Raw genomic sequence first — 15,781 nt, 5'->3', positions numbered from 1 at the left:
TGGGCAGTGCCCGGGCACGGACACGCAGCGGCCGCACGGGCAGCCCCGGCCCCCTCGGCCCCCGGCCCCGGTGGCGGCTCCGCTGCCGGAGCGGCGACCCCGGCAGTCGGTCCCTCTCCTCCCCGCGCCCGGCTCCCGCAGCCCCCGAGCGACGCGCAGCCCGGCGCGCTGATCCATCCGCGCACATTTCCAATCTCATGGCTCATAAACTATTAGCGAAGGGATTTCATTATTCACCTTCCGTTTCTTACAAAGGAGAAAGGAAAAAAACCCCAAAAACCAATAAAAAGCCAAACCAACAAGACACGCACTCTTGGTAACAGCAAGAGCGGGCCGGGTTTAAATCCCAGCGCCTCGCAGGCTCGGGGCTCTGGGCTCGGCTCGGGTCTGGCGGCCGCGGAGGCTCCGACGATTTCCCCCCTCCAGCGCTGGGCTCCGGCCGCGGCTGCTTGTCCCGGAGGGACTGCGGGGGTCAGCCTCGGCCGAGGGCAAAGCAAAGCAAAGCCAAGCCGTGAACTGCGTTTTACCGGCCGCGGAGAAAATATTCCAGAAGAAAGAATAAAATCTTGGGGACGAAAGGGGCGGGGGGCAATCTGCTTGTTTTCCTTGGTTTTTTTTTTTTTTTTTTTTTTTTTTTTGTTTGTTTGTTTGTTTTTTTTTCCCCCCTCTTTTTCTGCAATAAATAACACTGGGAGTTATTTAGCTCTCCATTGCAATGTGACAGATCACACTCCGCGGCGCGCAGCACAAGTGCTCCGCGGAGCGAGGGCCGAAGGCGGGGACGCGGCGGAGCGCGGGGGGAAGCGGCACCAGGCCTGCGAGGGGCCGGGGTCAGGCCGAGCGCCTCAGCAGGGCGCCTGTGGAAACATAGGACCCGATCCAGGGAAAGTTACTGACAGCCTGGACTAGACGAACACTAATGTTAATACAACTAACTTTGTTTCTTTCTTCCTCCCTCCCCCCCCCCCCACCCCCCAACCCCCGCTTCCTTTCATGATTTTTTTTTCATCCTTTAAGAAATACATTGCAAAGAAGTTTAGACCACAAAGTAATTATAAAAACCAATATAGAGATTTTGAAAGAGAGACCCACTTCACAATTTTATACCGAGGAGGAAAATATTCTGGCGAAGTCTGGGGTCATCACCTACAACAGAGCAATGTTCCCTCCCTGTTTAATATACATGGTGTGGGAAATGGAGGGAAAACATAGCTAGCACCTGTAGTAGGAAAAAAAAATTAAATTACTACATCATATTTTGGGGCTATTTTGCAAGACATTCTTCAAAAATAGACTCATATTTAATTATAGCTGTAATGATTTTCTCTGTGCGACTGCTAGTTAATAGTAAGGACGAATTGGGGTTTCTATCGAGGTTTTGCATTGGTATCTTTAAAAAACCAGTAATTTTCTTCTGTGTTAATAGCGCATCTGGGACTGCAAGTGAGCAACCTGGACCTACTTTTAATTAACACACTGACCGGCCGAAGAACCAAAACTCCTTTAAAAAAAAAAAAAAAAAAAGTATATATATATACACCACCATATCGGCATGACCCTGGAAACCCCAGGTCTTTCTTTGCCCTTTTTGTAGAGAAGAGGTGATTTTCCAAAGGGGCGAGGAGATGCGCAAGTCCAGCGCTCGCCCGCCGGCCGCGCAGCCCCGGGAGGCGGGGAGGCGGTCGAAGCGGGCGGGGCGTTATGACCGGAGCCCCTGAGCAGCGTGTGCGAGGAAAAGGCCGTGGCAGAAAGGCGGAGGATTTGGGCTCTATGGGAGGCGTGGTACAAACACCAGTGAGGGGGTGAACACAAGAACTCGCGTGGGTGCTACAAGCTCCAGACCCTGTTCGGCAGCTCCCCCACACGAAGCACAAAGAGAGGTCAGCAGCCTGAAAGATAAACTCCTTTTCTTTCTGCTGTTGTTTTGTCAGTGCTTGCTTTGTATTATTTTTGCCCTTCATGGTTAAATTAAATGTGGTTTTAATTTTTTTTTTTTTTTTTTCCATTCACATCCACACTTCAGGCAGGCTGGATGCCTGACACAGCACCCACACCCCAAAACTGGCACTGGAGTACGTTACTGCCGAGTTACACTTTAACTTCTCTGCAGGTAATAATTAAAGACCTTCTTCCTAAATCCCTTTTCCTCCCAGAAACACGGAGGCTCTCTTTCGCAATAGATTATATTGATCACACACACAGGCATGCTCTCCTCGGAGCTGCCATCTGTGAGCTGCCCTCAATTCCATGCGCTCTGTGCTACTTTTCCCAGATCTTCTCCCATTTTGTTCCTAAGCTGAAAGGTTTCTTTATGGATGCATTTCTGTGAACACTCCCAAATTCCCCCAAGAGGAAGCTCCATGTGCAAAAGGGGACAGCCAGTCACTCAGATGCATAGCTGCAGACATTGGCTATAAGTCTGAATTTTGTCCTACAGTCCACTGTGTGTGAATTTAAAAATAAGACATATAGAGGTAACAAAGTCATCTGACATCAGTAATGAAGTATCTCTGCCTAGTGAAAAGAACTCCAACATTTTTTTAGTGGCAACACTTTCCAAGAAAACCTTCAGCCTTGTCTTAACAGCTGTACTGAAAGTTTTAGGGGCTCTGAGTTACTTGAGATCACAAATTAATCTGCCAGAGAAGTGCGGCACACACTTGATATCAATGGAGGGTCAAGAGCTGGCCAGTTCCAGCTGGTCCTGCATTTGATTTACTTCAGGCTGTTAAGATGTATGTTGTGCTGTTTTGATAAGAAAAAAGGAGTCAGCAGTTTGATTTGGCAATTCTTTCCTTTCTTTTTTTTTCCCCTCTGAAGAGAGCCGCAGTTTAAGCTGAGGAATTTGTTGTTGCTGGTGGGATGGTTTATAGTGGAGTATTCTGGTCTGCATGGGGCTATCTCATCACATACTGTTAACACTTAACTGTGCTTCTTACTCTCCCAAGTGAGCCAGACTGTGCATGAACTTTTATGCAGCTTGTCTGCCTGAGGCCTCCAGCATCTCTGGCTGGTGCCTTTGTTGGGGTTCACCTCAGCCAGAGAACTTGGAGCAACACCAAAAGCAGTGACCATCACTCAGTGGGTCACACCAGCAACCTGCTTAGTCTTGGTGGAGCCCTACCACAGCTTTCCCCTCACACCTCTCCCACAGGGCCTTGTCCCTGAGTTTCATCAGATGTTACAGAAACATTTCAGTTTTGGGTTTTTTATACTATACTGATGTACTCATACAAGCTGAGTGTGGAGGCTGCCTGCTCATAGCTGAATTGAACAATTATTTGAAGATATCTCCTGCACCTGCTGTGCTCTCTCTTACAGCCCCCAAAACTTTGGATCACAGAGAGTTAAATCACAGTAATTGCACTAGGGATGTTATTCAGATGTGCATGTCTGTGCAGTGTAAAGAACACTTGCAATACTCTAGACCAGAGGACCACTGCACAAATTACACCCTTCAGAGGTGGCACCAATGGGTGCATAAACAGGGGACTAAGGAGCAGACCAGTTTTTTTATTCTGTCCTTGATTTTTCTTTCCCCTTCTTCTTATTTTAGCTTCTCTGCCTCTAAAATATGGAAGTAAGAGTCACTGACCCTACTGCCTTTCCATGAGGCAATTGGTATTTGAAAAAAACCAATAAATACTCAGAGGACATAATCTAATGTGATAATGCATATTCTAAGGTAGATGTGCTGCCATTCCCTGTATTGGGGTTAGCAAACATTTCTCAGCAGAGGCCATATTTTCTGTTGCATGTAGCTTTAGAAAAAACATCATCACTTAGGCTGAAAATTGATATGCTGACTGTCTGTACTGGGCAGATTATTTTGAAAATACCTGCCAAAACAATTTGTCCATTTCTAAGAACAAGGTTATGGAAAAAGAAACAGTTTTGCTCATACTAAAATAGAAACTTTTTTTCCTTTGAAATGCTCTGCTGCCCTCAGGCTTTGAAGCACGGCCTCAAAATCTGACCTTTTTTATTTAAAATATATTTTTCCCCCTCTGACTGAAAATTTATCTAAATGTGTCTAACTTACAAATATTAGAAACTGTATCATGAACGGATGGCCAGCAATGATTTCTTTTATTCTAGCAAGAAAAAGGCATTGCTAAAGGTTGGCCCTCTCTGCAAACAGAAGCTTAAGGATACAGTGGTGAGGCTAGATTTCCACTTTAATCCCCACATGCAAGTTTCCCCCGTGAGCCTGAGCTTTGGCACAGAATCTGAGAGGTAGGAATCCTATCCCTTCTGAGCTCCAAGCGATTTGAAGGTTGTGTCAGGAAGAAAGGTCTCCGTGTGAATACAATACAGAGGGGGAAAAAAACCAGCCTGTGACAGAGCAGGCAATGGAAGCAGCCAAGCCAGCCAGAGAGAAAAGCTGGGACTGGTGTTTGGAGGCAGGAGCCTGGGACTGATTAAGTAAGGAGACACAGAGGTTGTGCAGAGAGAGTAGAAAGAAACTGTTCTGTTGAGGAGCCTGGAGGGCAGACAGGAGGGCAAGGCTGCAAAAACCAACTAATGTTGTCAGCCAAGAGCAAGGATGCTTAATTGCAGGATGTCCAGAGTAGCTGGGCTGAATTTCATTTGAAGCGTGGTAGAAATTCTGAAAGTCAAAATGTGGAGTTTTTTTCCACTATTTACAGCCAATGCAGTTTAGCCACATAATTAATATTTTTTATTTGGAATAGAGTCTGCTTTCTAATGCTGAAAAAGAACTGACCTTCAGGAGAAGTGTTTCTGAGATGATTCAAAACATGTTTTAATTTGTGTGTGTGTGTGACCATTGAATTTAGGAAATGTGTTATATATTCAACACTAGCCACCACAACGTGGATGTAAAGGAAATGGCTTACCTGGGGGCTTCAGAGCACTTCAATTCAGCTTCCATACATTAGGATACATGACACACAGACTACATTCCACAAATTTCCTGAAGCAGGAACAAAACCCTGCAAGGTACCCTTCCTCTGGGAACAGATCAGTACTTTGTAGGTTTTATTCACTGGATTCTTGTCTAATTTGTCACAGAGCTGGGTGCAGCTCATGTACAAGGTAGTGAATTACAAGGACAGAAAGCAGAACTTGCTGGCAGAATTCCAGCAAGTTTGCTTCCATTCCTGTTCCACCTCAAAGATTCTACAGTGTGGGGAAAGTTGCCTCAAGAGACAATAATTAGTTGAGATTTTCATATGACAAGGGCTCATCTTGAAGTTTTGGAGTCTGGTGGACTGAAGTGAATCACTCACTTTGCATGGACTAGGCCAAGCAATGCAGAATGCCAAACAGGATGGAAAATCAAGTAGATAATGTTTCTAATTAGATACCCAAAATTAGCAGGCATTTTGTACTTTAATCTCATTTGTTTGGAACAGAGATTTATAAAAAGGATAGGATGATATAATCCCTTCAGTTTCAGGCTTTAAAAAAGAAGCACACGGATACTATAGTGTGGTGGGGAGAGGAACAGGAGAAGAACAAGATTAGCATTTGTATACCCCAGATAAGGCCCCATGTAGGTAAATTTAACACTGGAAATACCTCCTGAAGAAAGCTTTGCTCATGCCCTACTCTGCAAGCCAAAGGGGTGCTTGCAAAGAGGATCAAGCAGAAAAGCCCCACTGCTCTGTCAAACTGTGTGTCAGAACCCAGGACACCCCTCTGGGTGACCTGGATGGCTTGAACCCCTGGCAGGGGACTGACGAGCCCTGGCAGAAGGCCAGAAACACTTGGGAATTCAATCTTAGCCCCTGGGAGAAATTACCAACCTTGTATGAAGAGTCACAGGTCACAAAAATCTAATTAGCATAGTGGTAGTAATCACAGGGTGAAGGGAAAATTTTGGAACCATGTACAGGGGGGTTTAGAACCTTGTATAGGGGGGTTTGGAATTCTGTACATGGGGGTCAGAGGGTCCAAGATGGAGGGATTTGGGCATGCCTTGTCCTTGTTCAGGATGATGTTGGCACTCACAGATTGGTTTAGAGTAGAAAGTCACTGTCTAGCATAGGTGATAGGTATTGGAACATAACTGTAAACATAGTATATGTAGTTTTTAGTATAAAAGATAGCACCAGCCCGGGAGGCAGGCAGTATGCCTCAAACCAACCTGCCAGACAGGCCTGTGGTGGGTTGGAGAAAAAACATCTTAGATAAGCAACAATAAAAGACCTTGAGAACCACAAACGAAGAATTCCGACTCTTTCTTCGACCGTCAGGCTGGCTCGGGGTCATCCCTACCATAGGGAACCCCAGAACTGTGTTCCTATTTCATTGCACAAGAGCAGATGAAACAAAGTCTTTGTAAAGTTATTTGTGAAAAGTGGGAAGGAGAGGGAGGAAAAAAGGGAGAGCAAGCCCAGGTAGCAGATATCATGGAAATCAGGTGCTGACCCAGAAGAGACTAAAAATGCGTGTCTGTACCAGTGAAAGCACTTGTATCTGAGGTCTCTTCATGTCCAGTATATGTCATGGTGACTTGCCTTTTGGCTACTGCATAGTCTCTTTCCCTTTGTTTCTGGACATTTTTTCTCTTACATAGTGTGATGTTTGAGGAAAACTTTTCTTTTTTCCTGGAAAATTCCTCGTGGTCTCCTAGCATGTGATGGCATAATAATAAAGCAGGCAGGTTTTGGTCCTGAGCAATGTGATTAGCTTTCATTCTCTCACTTCCTACTGGCTTTACGTGTTTATATAGCCTGAAATACTCTTTTAATTTGTGCACATCTTAACAAAGTTAATCATAATAGCAAACGGGAAATCAAACAGGACAGCCCAAGTATTCCCTAACTTTTTTATTTCTCAATAAGCACCTATTTAACTCCTGTTTTAGTGGGTAGCACTGAAATGTATTCATTTGGAACTGGACTAAAAGCTTCAAAGTATTTCAGGGGGATGGATGTAACACCAACAGTTCTACAGATTGCCATACATCTAGCTGGATTTAAACAAACAACTGAATTTCTGTTTTCTATGTTAGAATATAGAAGAGCTTCAGAATCTCTTCTTTTAGTCAGAGATAGGAAGTGCCCTCACTAGGCACATGGTTCTGACCTCGGTTGGAGGATCCTTGGCCTGGAGTCAAGCAGTCACTGCACTCACTGAAGCAGCCAAATTAACTGTCTGCTCAGCCATGGATGAAAATTCATTCACTGATCCAAGACAGTAAGTGAGACAATAATTTTCTACTCCTGTTTTGTTTCGCAGCAGATTCTCATTCAGAATAAACCTGCCATTAAGCATCAGGTTTTTTTACCCAGCTTTTTACTACAGTGGCATTGCAAAATTGTACCTCCAGTAACTTCAACAAGTAGGATAAATAAATGCAGATGTAAAAAGAGAAAACTCATCCTGTTTTCAGTAGCACAGAGACTGCATGAGGGCAGAGGACAGAGATTCAGGAGTCCTGATGCAATCAGGAGTCACCATTATTTTGAGTGGTAACTTGTAACACATAAAGTGTCATTTCCTCTGAGCCAAAGACCTCCTACAGCACTGACTTTACCACCACAGCCTAACTCCTTTCTTCTCTAACAAACCACAGGCTTGACTGAAACCTTAGAGAGTAAATTGCTTAATGCTTTCTAGAGACCTCAAATATGTGAAGTACCCAGAGCATAAAAGAGAGAGCTTATTTCAAAACCAAGCACAGCAAAACTGACCTGCTGGAGACAAGAGCCTCTGCCTTGTTCCTGCTCACATTAGATTCTGTGTTTGGATTTCCTAACAAAGCAATGTATGCTTCCAAGTCCATCACTTTTAAACCAACATACAAGACATAAAAACTAATACAATCTAATTATGCAATACAAAGGTGGCTGCATCTGGCTGCTTAGGAATTGCAATTGACCCATATAACAGCACATGTTTTTCATATCAGAGACAAAAACTTAGGTATGACATCCATATCTCTCCTATTATCATTGATAATGACAAAACAAAATTTCAAGAGGTAGTACAAAAGTCATGTTGATGGAAAACAATATATCTCCTGCTGTATGTATATCCTGTACATTATCAGCCTCTTTGCAGAGCAAGAGTCCTCCCACCAAGGCAAACAACAGAAGAGAATAGGAATAATAGAAGAGAATAAGAAAAAAAGTTTTTCTCAGTGTATCTGACCACATCTAAGATCTGGTATTCATGTCAACAAAGCTTTACTATTGCTTGGGATGATAATCCTGTATGATCTCATCCCTGAGGTGGCTATAACTCATCATGAATGAATAGATCATTATATAAAAGTATGTACCTACTTTGATGTACAGTAATCTGACTGTTTCTCTATGTGATGCAAAAGGCCCCCAAACAACACTAGGGGTGGTCATAATAAATAATTTGAGTATAAATTTAGCACTCGCTGCAATAGCACTGCAATATTTCGTAGACACATGTTCCAATGGAAAGGGTTTTTTCATAAATACACTGATAATATAACTGACTTATAACTGGATACTCCCAGTATCCAGTTTAGAGAGAGGAGTAAAACAAAAATTTATTCTGATTTTCTGGGTATGAGGATGGCTTTTCCGCTAGCAGTGGCTGGTCCATCCTTGTCACATGTGCTCAAAAACTTCACATTCACTCATCCACACCACCAATATTTAGGAAAAGGAAGGCAGAATTGTGTGGGAAAGTAAGTTCAGAATGAAGAATATATTTTGGACCTGCTGAGTGGCCTCACTCCTGGGGAAGGTTTGCAAAGAGGTAAAGAGAAGCCTTTGCCCAGGCAACAGCCAGCCTCCCTAAAGGCAGATGAGCACTAAGTTCAACTTGTTGAGAAAAGCTGCAGTGTTTAAACTACTTTTGTGGGGTGATTTTTCACTTTTTTTTCCCCTCCAGGGTTACACCACCTTTCTGAGGATGAGCAGCACATGCAGGCTTAGTTGTGACACTTAGAGAAGTCAGAGAAGTGGTAAATGCTTGAGAAGTGGCAGCCTTAATTTGTGACTCTTAATAAGTTTTCAGATTAGCTTTCCCCCAAAACTGGAATTGCTTTTAAACTAAACATCCATTATAAATTGTATTGACAATAATAGAAGTGAAAATTCTAAAGAATTGAACTCTCACTATTTAAGTGAAAATTCTGTATAATTGAACTCTCACTATTTAAGGGAAGCTCTTGTAAAAGACATTGCATGCATTCACTGCAACAGGCATGCTAATATTTTGTTTTGTATAGAATATAGAGGAAAACAGTGTGCAGAAAGCTCAGTAAGCCACTGTCTTCTGCATGGACAAAAAGCAATGACACTGAAGAAGGTAAAGGGTGTAGCATTGCATGGAGGGGGCTGATGCTGAAGATCAGACTTCATCCTTACTGATAAGTAAGGATGCTGAGATTAATAAAACCAGAAATTCATTCCTAGCCATCATACAAATCCTCCACATCCTATTTTAATAATTTAATAAGTTCTCTGCACCCAAAAATTATGTGTTTTCTTTTAGTAACTACACAATTATTTAATTCACCTTCCTAATAAATCAACACATGGGTATTTGCTTTGCAGGCTCACTTTTCCTTAATACTGAGGATCATACAATTAATACTAGAGTATTCATTTGAAAAGCCAAGGGAGAGCATTACAAATAAACAAAATCTAAAATGAATTAAACTCCTGTTTTATTCAGTGGAATAATAAAGAACAGCAGTATTTAGAGGCATAAATGTACCAACAATCTTAATTGAACTAGTATTTTTAAGCATGTGACTGAACCAAGTAATGGGCTAGGACAGAACCTATAATCAGCAATGATGTATTCAGACTCTGTTTGAAGTCTGTTTAAATTTAAGCTCAGAAAAATAGATTTTTAGCCTAATAAATTTGCCTCCTGGAGCATCTTTTTAACTGCTTGGCAGCATGCTATTGTGGTGCAAGAGTCACACCTATTAATCTAAAAATGCATTGGATCCTCTCTTAAGGAATAAGTTTTCTTCTGTGCATATTTATATCCTCCACAGCCTTGATGGAGTGACTCTCATTTATCTTGAAACAAATGGATATCAAACCCAACTCTTTCTTCAGATTAGAATGTATTAGGAATTGCTCAGATGTATCAGTGCCCTAGATAAAAGAGATTCAGACCTTTCCTTTTGTACTTGTCTCATCTAGCAGAGAAGTTATGCCCTGTAAGCTCCACAGTGATCAGGCTGCTGGGGCTGACTTCCCTAAGCTCCACTGTGCAGCTACAGAGTTGTCTTCTCCTGAAGGGAACTTCAGCCAAGATTCCTATCTCAGCTGATCCGACTTGTCTTTTGGGGCAATCCCTTTACTCACAGCTGCTGCACCCTCACACCTACTCCTGAGGCACAGACTGCACCATCTCTTTAAAGAGGAACGTTTTAAAAATAGAAATCCCTCAATGGCTGGACAAGCATTATCTGGTTTGCCCCAAGCTTCAGACACCACAATCCAAAACAAACCAAAGCTGACTCTGAGTGTTCTTCCACAAGGCATGAGAACACGAGAGCTTTACTTGTTGACCAGCAGGTGCCATGCTGGGATTGTAGCAATTGTCTTCCTACACCAGTCTGGCACCTCCTCACGAGCCAGAATCAGACATGTCCAGGAAAAATGTTGGAACTGCACCACAAGTGGAACTGACCTCCTGGAGGGCTTACTCTGGTTTTATAAGTCAGTGACTCTTTGCTCAGTCAGGAGATAATACAATTGGCTTTTACTTACGGGTGGATCAGAAGTGATATATTGATATGAAGATACTCAGAAAAGAGTGTTTATAGTGTCAAGACTGATTACTAAGAAGCCAAAATTTTCAAGGCTACATGAGCACAATGGCACGTTTCTCTTTCTGTTCATTTGTTCTTCCCTATGAAACAATAACTCCCTACAGCAGCAATCAAGAGCAAGGCGAATTTTACATTCACCTAAACCAAACACATTTGAGAAGAATAGATTAGGGAATTTTGTTAGCTTTAATGCAAAAAATTGTGTTTCTGAAGTCTTTATCATACTATTGCAAAGGAATTAAGAAGATGACATGATTAGCAGGTTAGAAAAATATCTGTGGAAGTGCCAGTCACTATAACTGTTTGATGAACATGATACTTATGGAATAGATAAGGAGCGTTCTGATCTGGCACTTAAAAGATTTACAACTTGCAAACACTTTGCAGAGTACCATTGATTTAAATGGATCATGAATGCTGGCACAACAAACCAGTGCTGAAAACACTAAAAGTTCTGCTTGTGGACAGCCCAGTCATCTGATGCTGCTTGCTTTGGGCCCATGGTTAATTGTTAACATTTTGGGGACAAGCCAGTGACCCTGTGTTCTAGCTCAGGAATGTATGACCCATTCACCAGCAACCAGTTTGTGCTGAACACCCACCAGGCTGGAATATTTTGGTGTTTAAAGATGCACCCAGCTCAAACTTTTCTGTGTTGCTACTGACTTTTCATCTGACATCCTTCTTTATGGAATATTCTGTCATCCTGCTTTGTAGTGATGAATGAATTGCACGGTGAGGAAAGTTTGTAAAAGCTAAAGACCACTCAAGGCTTTAATGGCTTTAAAATTATTAGGTTTAAGAAACTGCTTTAATGAAATCAAGGTGGAACACTATGGATACAGCAAAATTATGACTTTAACTTGAAATAACAACAGAAATATTTAAAAATAAATAAATTAGGACATTGTAGAAATATGATTAAGACCAGTGCAACTAGTAATAAAACTGAAAAAGAAACATAGATATACTTATTCCAAGTTTAATTTATTTGTGGCTAGCAAGTTTTAATTAAAACAAATCCTATTTGCTGCATATTTCCCAATTTATCATACAAGGACCATGAAGTAGAATTATATTGGGTGATTTATTTTGTGGCTGTTTCTTTCTGCTTCTGTGTTCATGTCTAAATCATGAAGAGAAAATGAGACCACTAGTGAAATCCAAATAGTTTATTTAAAACAAAATATGTAATTGTTCAGAAATAGACTATTGACTTTCACTGGGTTAAACAGCTCATGTACTGATTAGGCTTGAAGCTATAATTGTTCTTGTCACCCAAACTCTGCTCAGTCAATACCTTTTTATCATATACATTTTTAATCACATATTAATAAACAAGAAGGTGTGCTTTATTGATGGCTGGATTAGTTTATTGACCAACTCAACAACTCTCTATATGGTTTCTGAACACAGAAACAAGGTCAATGTGTAAAGATGAGAAATAGTACATTCACCATCTTTAATATACTTCAATCTGGCAGTGTACTCCCTTTCTTACAAGTGCTGCAATCACTATAATTTCTCCAATTCTTTTAGAAATTATTTCATGTTTGAAAAAAATCTCACTGTTCAAGCACATTTTGGCTTTAGTTTCAGGAACTTTAGACTTCTAAGAGTTTCTGTAATTACTATTTTTTTTGTCACCTTCACACTGCATTATTTTTTAAACCTTTGGGAATTCAAGTTTTCAGATACTTGTAGATTCTTACCAAGCAGTCTTTAATTACTCCTATTTTGGAACATACTGTTGGAAAATTTTCAGATCCTCCTAACTGATAACTTTCTTCATCCTTCTAATCAGTTCTTTTAAGTTTTCTCTCTGTGAATTGTTATTGTTAGTATTCTCCTTGAGATCCAGGTTTGAAATTATGGCCTCTAAAACAACTGTGTAAAATTAATGACTAAAGCAATAATAGAATGTGATACTACCAGTGTGTATTCTTTTTCTGTCAGAAAACATCTGTGCAGAGGAACTGCCATTCTACACTCCCTCTTTTATTTTTGGTTTTTAATTATTGCTTTTATTTTTCAAATAAATAGAAATAGACCTTTTTATTGGGATCTCCATTTTTACAAAACACTGTTTTGCAACAGAAAAATAATAAATTGAAAATATGTTGATGACTGCCTGTCAGGTACTCACATGATCACCTAAACCCAAAAGTCACGTGGAAAAACAGCTGACTACCAGCACACACTTTTCCTCAGCCAGAAATAGAGATGAAGCATGTTTTCAGCTGAAGTTTTTAGTCTCTGAACCGTTCCACATGCTTTTCTCCTTAAGGTATTAGGTATGAGGTCAGTCACTGCAGTATCACGTACCAGTAGCTCTGATTTTACCAGGGGCTCATGCCTGAATAGTTTAGGTGATAAGATGTACAGAAATAAAAGGTCTGGCTCAAATGTTTCTAAAATCACACGCAGAGGCACTATTGCTTTGCTTTCTCCCTGTGCAGTTCTCCAGATGCCCCTCAAATAAGCTCTATTCCCCATTATGGATTACAGCTCACAGTAAAGAGAAGCTGTCTGAAGAGGTCTCTGTATTTCTTTTTTTCCCACCCAGAAACTGTTTAGTCTCCCAGAGTATACTGTTATCAGCTTTGGTTTTCTTGCAAATGGATGAATTTATTATTTAACTACTTTTCTGCTCCCTCTAGGTCTTTTTATGCTACTGATTGTATTTACATGATTTTTTAGGAAGAGGTAAAATATCTCAGTACTATCCAGTAATGTTTTTCTGTGCCTTTGTCTCTGGAGTTTGAAAGATATACCAATTTTATCCTTTTTGTGAGTGCTATGCTATAATCCTCGGGCTGCCAGTCAAGGAAAACACTTAAGACTCAAATATACTGAGTATAAAAATCTAGCATAATGATGGAGAGAATGCTACTAGTGCAGTTATTAAAACTCCAACCAGTGACCCCCAGGCACTTCAGTTTTAAATAGGGAATTTTGAGAAAGCAAGTGAAGAAGAGAGGATCTTTCTCTCCACTAATACCTCAAAATACTGAAAGGGGAAACTGAGACAATAGCAGAGGGTCAGGATGAACTGCTCATTACCACAAGGTCTTATCAAGAAATAAAAGGTGTTACAGAAACACATCTGAACCAAGAGCAGACTGAACTCCTGTGGATGACTAAACTGGCAAACCCATTCATATTCACATGAGCATTAGCCCTGTGAAAGCACAGAGTGCACTGAAATGTTGTGTAGAAGTTCTGGTCATGCAAGGTAAAGCTTCCCAGAGGCACCCTTTAATTGGTCTCATTTTCTCTGCCAAACATCATCAAAGTTTCAGATGTTCAGGCCAGGTCTTGTCACTTTACTATTTCATCACTTTTTGGATTACTGACTCCCAGCATAAATGTTGTCAAACATATCTGCACTCTGTATGTTTTTCTGCCTTTCACATGCTACTTCCTTCCCTAAAAGTCTTGATGGATTCTTAAAAAGTAGAGAAAAGAAAATTAGGGAGTGTGAACTACTATAAACCCCACAAGGTAAATGGTTGTCCAGATACCTTTTACTTTCAAGGGCAGACAGAGGAAATTTTCATAACCTTTTAGAAACACTGCCCCTTCTACTTAATTTCTGACCTTTTTAAGAAAAAAAGCCCAAAACACAAGAAACCCCAGCAACCATGTGAGCTGTGGGTACCACATGCTGCTCCCTATGCTGATGTGTAGGAAGTACACAGAGTGGGGCAAGCAAAAGCGTTTCTGGGCAAGTTGTTATTAAAGGGAAGGCAACTACTAGAGCCAGCTTATGAAATGATTGAAATGAGTACTATGCACAATGAATAGGCTGATTTCCATGGTAGGAACACATCAAACCATGCCAGCGTGGGCTGACTCACCACAAATAGGTGGGTTTGACTCTTGGCTCTGACACTGACTTATTGCACAGCCTCAGGCAAATCCCTAAACATTTGTTTTTAGTTCTCCATTTATATGATTTGGATAATACTTACATACCTGAAGGGGATACTTTAAGATACAATATATTTAAGATACTACAAAGATTTTAAATGCTGTAACATAGCTAAGCCTCATTAACACCGTCAGACTAAAATAAACACTGGATGATTTAGGTAATGCCATACATGTTCCTGGAACTGGAGAACTTCACTGAACAAAGAGCAAAATCTTCAAAGAGCCAGAGGAAAGGGAAGGTCCAGCCTATTGTGAAGGTGAAGCACTTCGCAAGGGTGGGTGAATTTGTAGGGGAAGAAGAACATGTTTGTTAATAGGCAAGAGTTCATCCTTTATTAATTATTGGAATGGTTGGACAGTGCTGAAAAGCAGCACATGCTCAGGACTGGGTGAAGAAAACAAGAATAATAGCCTCAGTTACCCCCTCTATTGGAGCTAGAGATGACTTTGCCAAGAAGAGACCTGAGGGTTTATTTTTTTTTCCAATATAATGTGAAAACACAAATGTCAAAAGAAATCCTCTCCATTCAGACTTTCCTCCTGTCAGGAAGGGGAGATGATTTTCTCCAAAACAGCATGAGATGCTCTGAGAGTTCCTCAGGACTGAATCATGCAGAAGGATGATGCTTATTCTGTTGAACTTTTTAGCAGGAGAGAAGTCCTGGCATGGTGAGGGATGGGTTGGAAACCCCCTTAGAAGAAAAGGACCCAGTAAAGCCACTGGGAAGAGCTTACCCTATGGTGACTGCACTAAACTCATTGCAGTGAGGACAAAGTCAGAGCCCTCAGACCTCTGCTGGAGACTCTGGGCCTGCCACCAATATCCTGAAATCCTTAATCACAGAATCAGATTAGTTTTTGTTGGAAGGGATGTTAAAGACCATCTAGTTCTGACCCCCCTGCTACAGGCAGGAACACCTCCCACTAGACCAGGCTGCTCAGAGCTCTATCCAGCCCAACCTTAGCACACTTCCAGGCCAGGACAACTTGTTCCAGTGCCCCACCCCCTTCAAAATAAAGAACCTCATTACAATATCTAATTTAACCCTATTTTCTTTCAGCTTAAAGCAATTTCTCTTTGTCCTATCTCCTCAT

The sequence above is a fragment of the Passer domesticus genome, chromosome 3 (assembly GCF_036417665.1).
Source record: "Passer domesticus isolate bPasDom1 chromosome 3, bPasDom1.hap1, whole genome shotgun sequence".
NCBI classification, from domain to species: domain Eukaryota; kingdom Metazoa; phylum Chordata; class Aves; order Passeriformes; family Passeridae; genus Passer; species Passer domesticus.
This window is presented reverse-complemented; position numbering follows the sequence as displayed.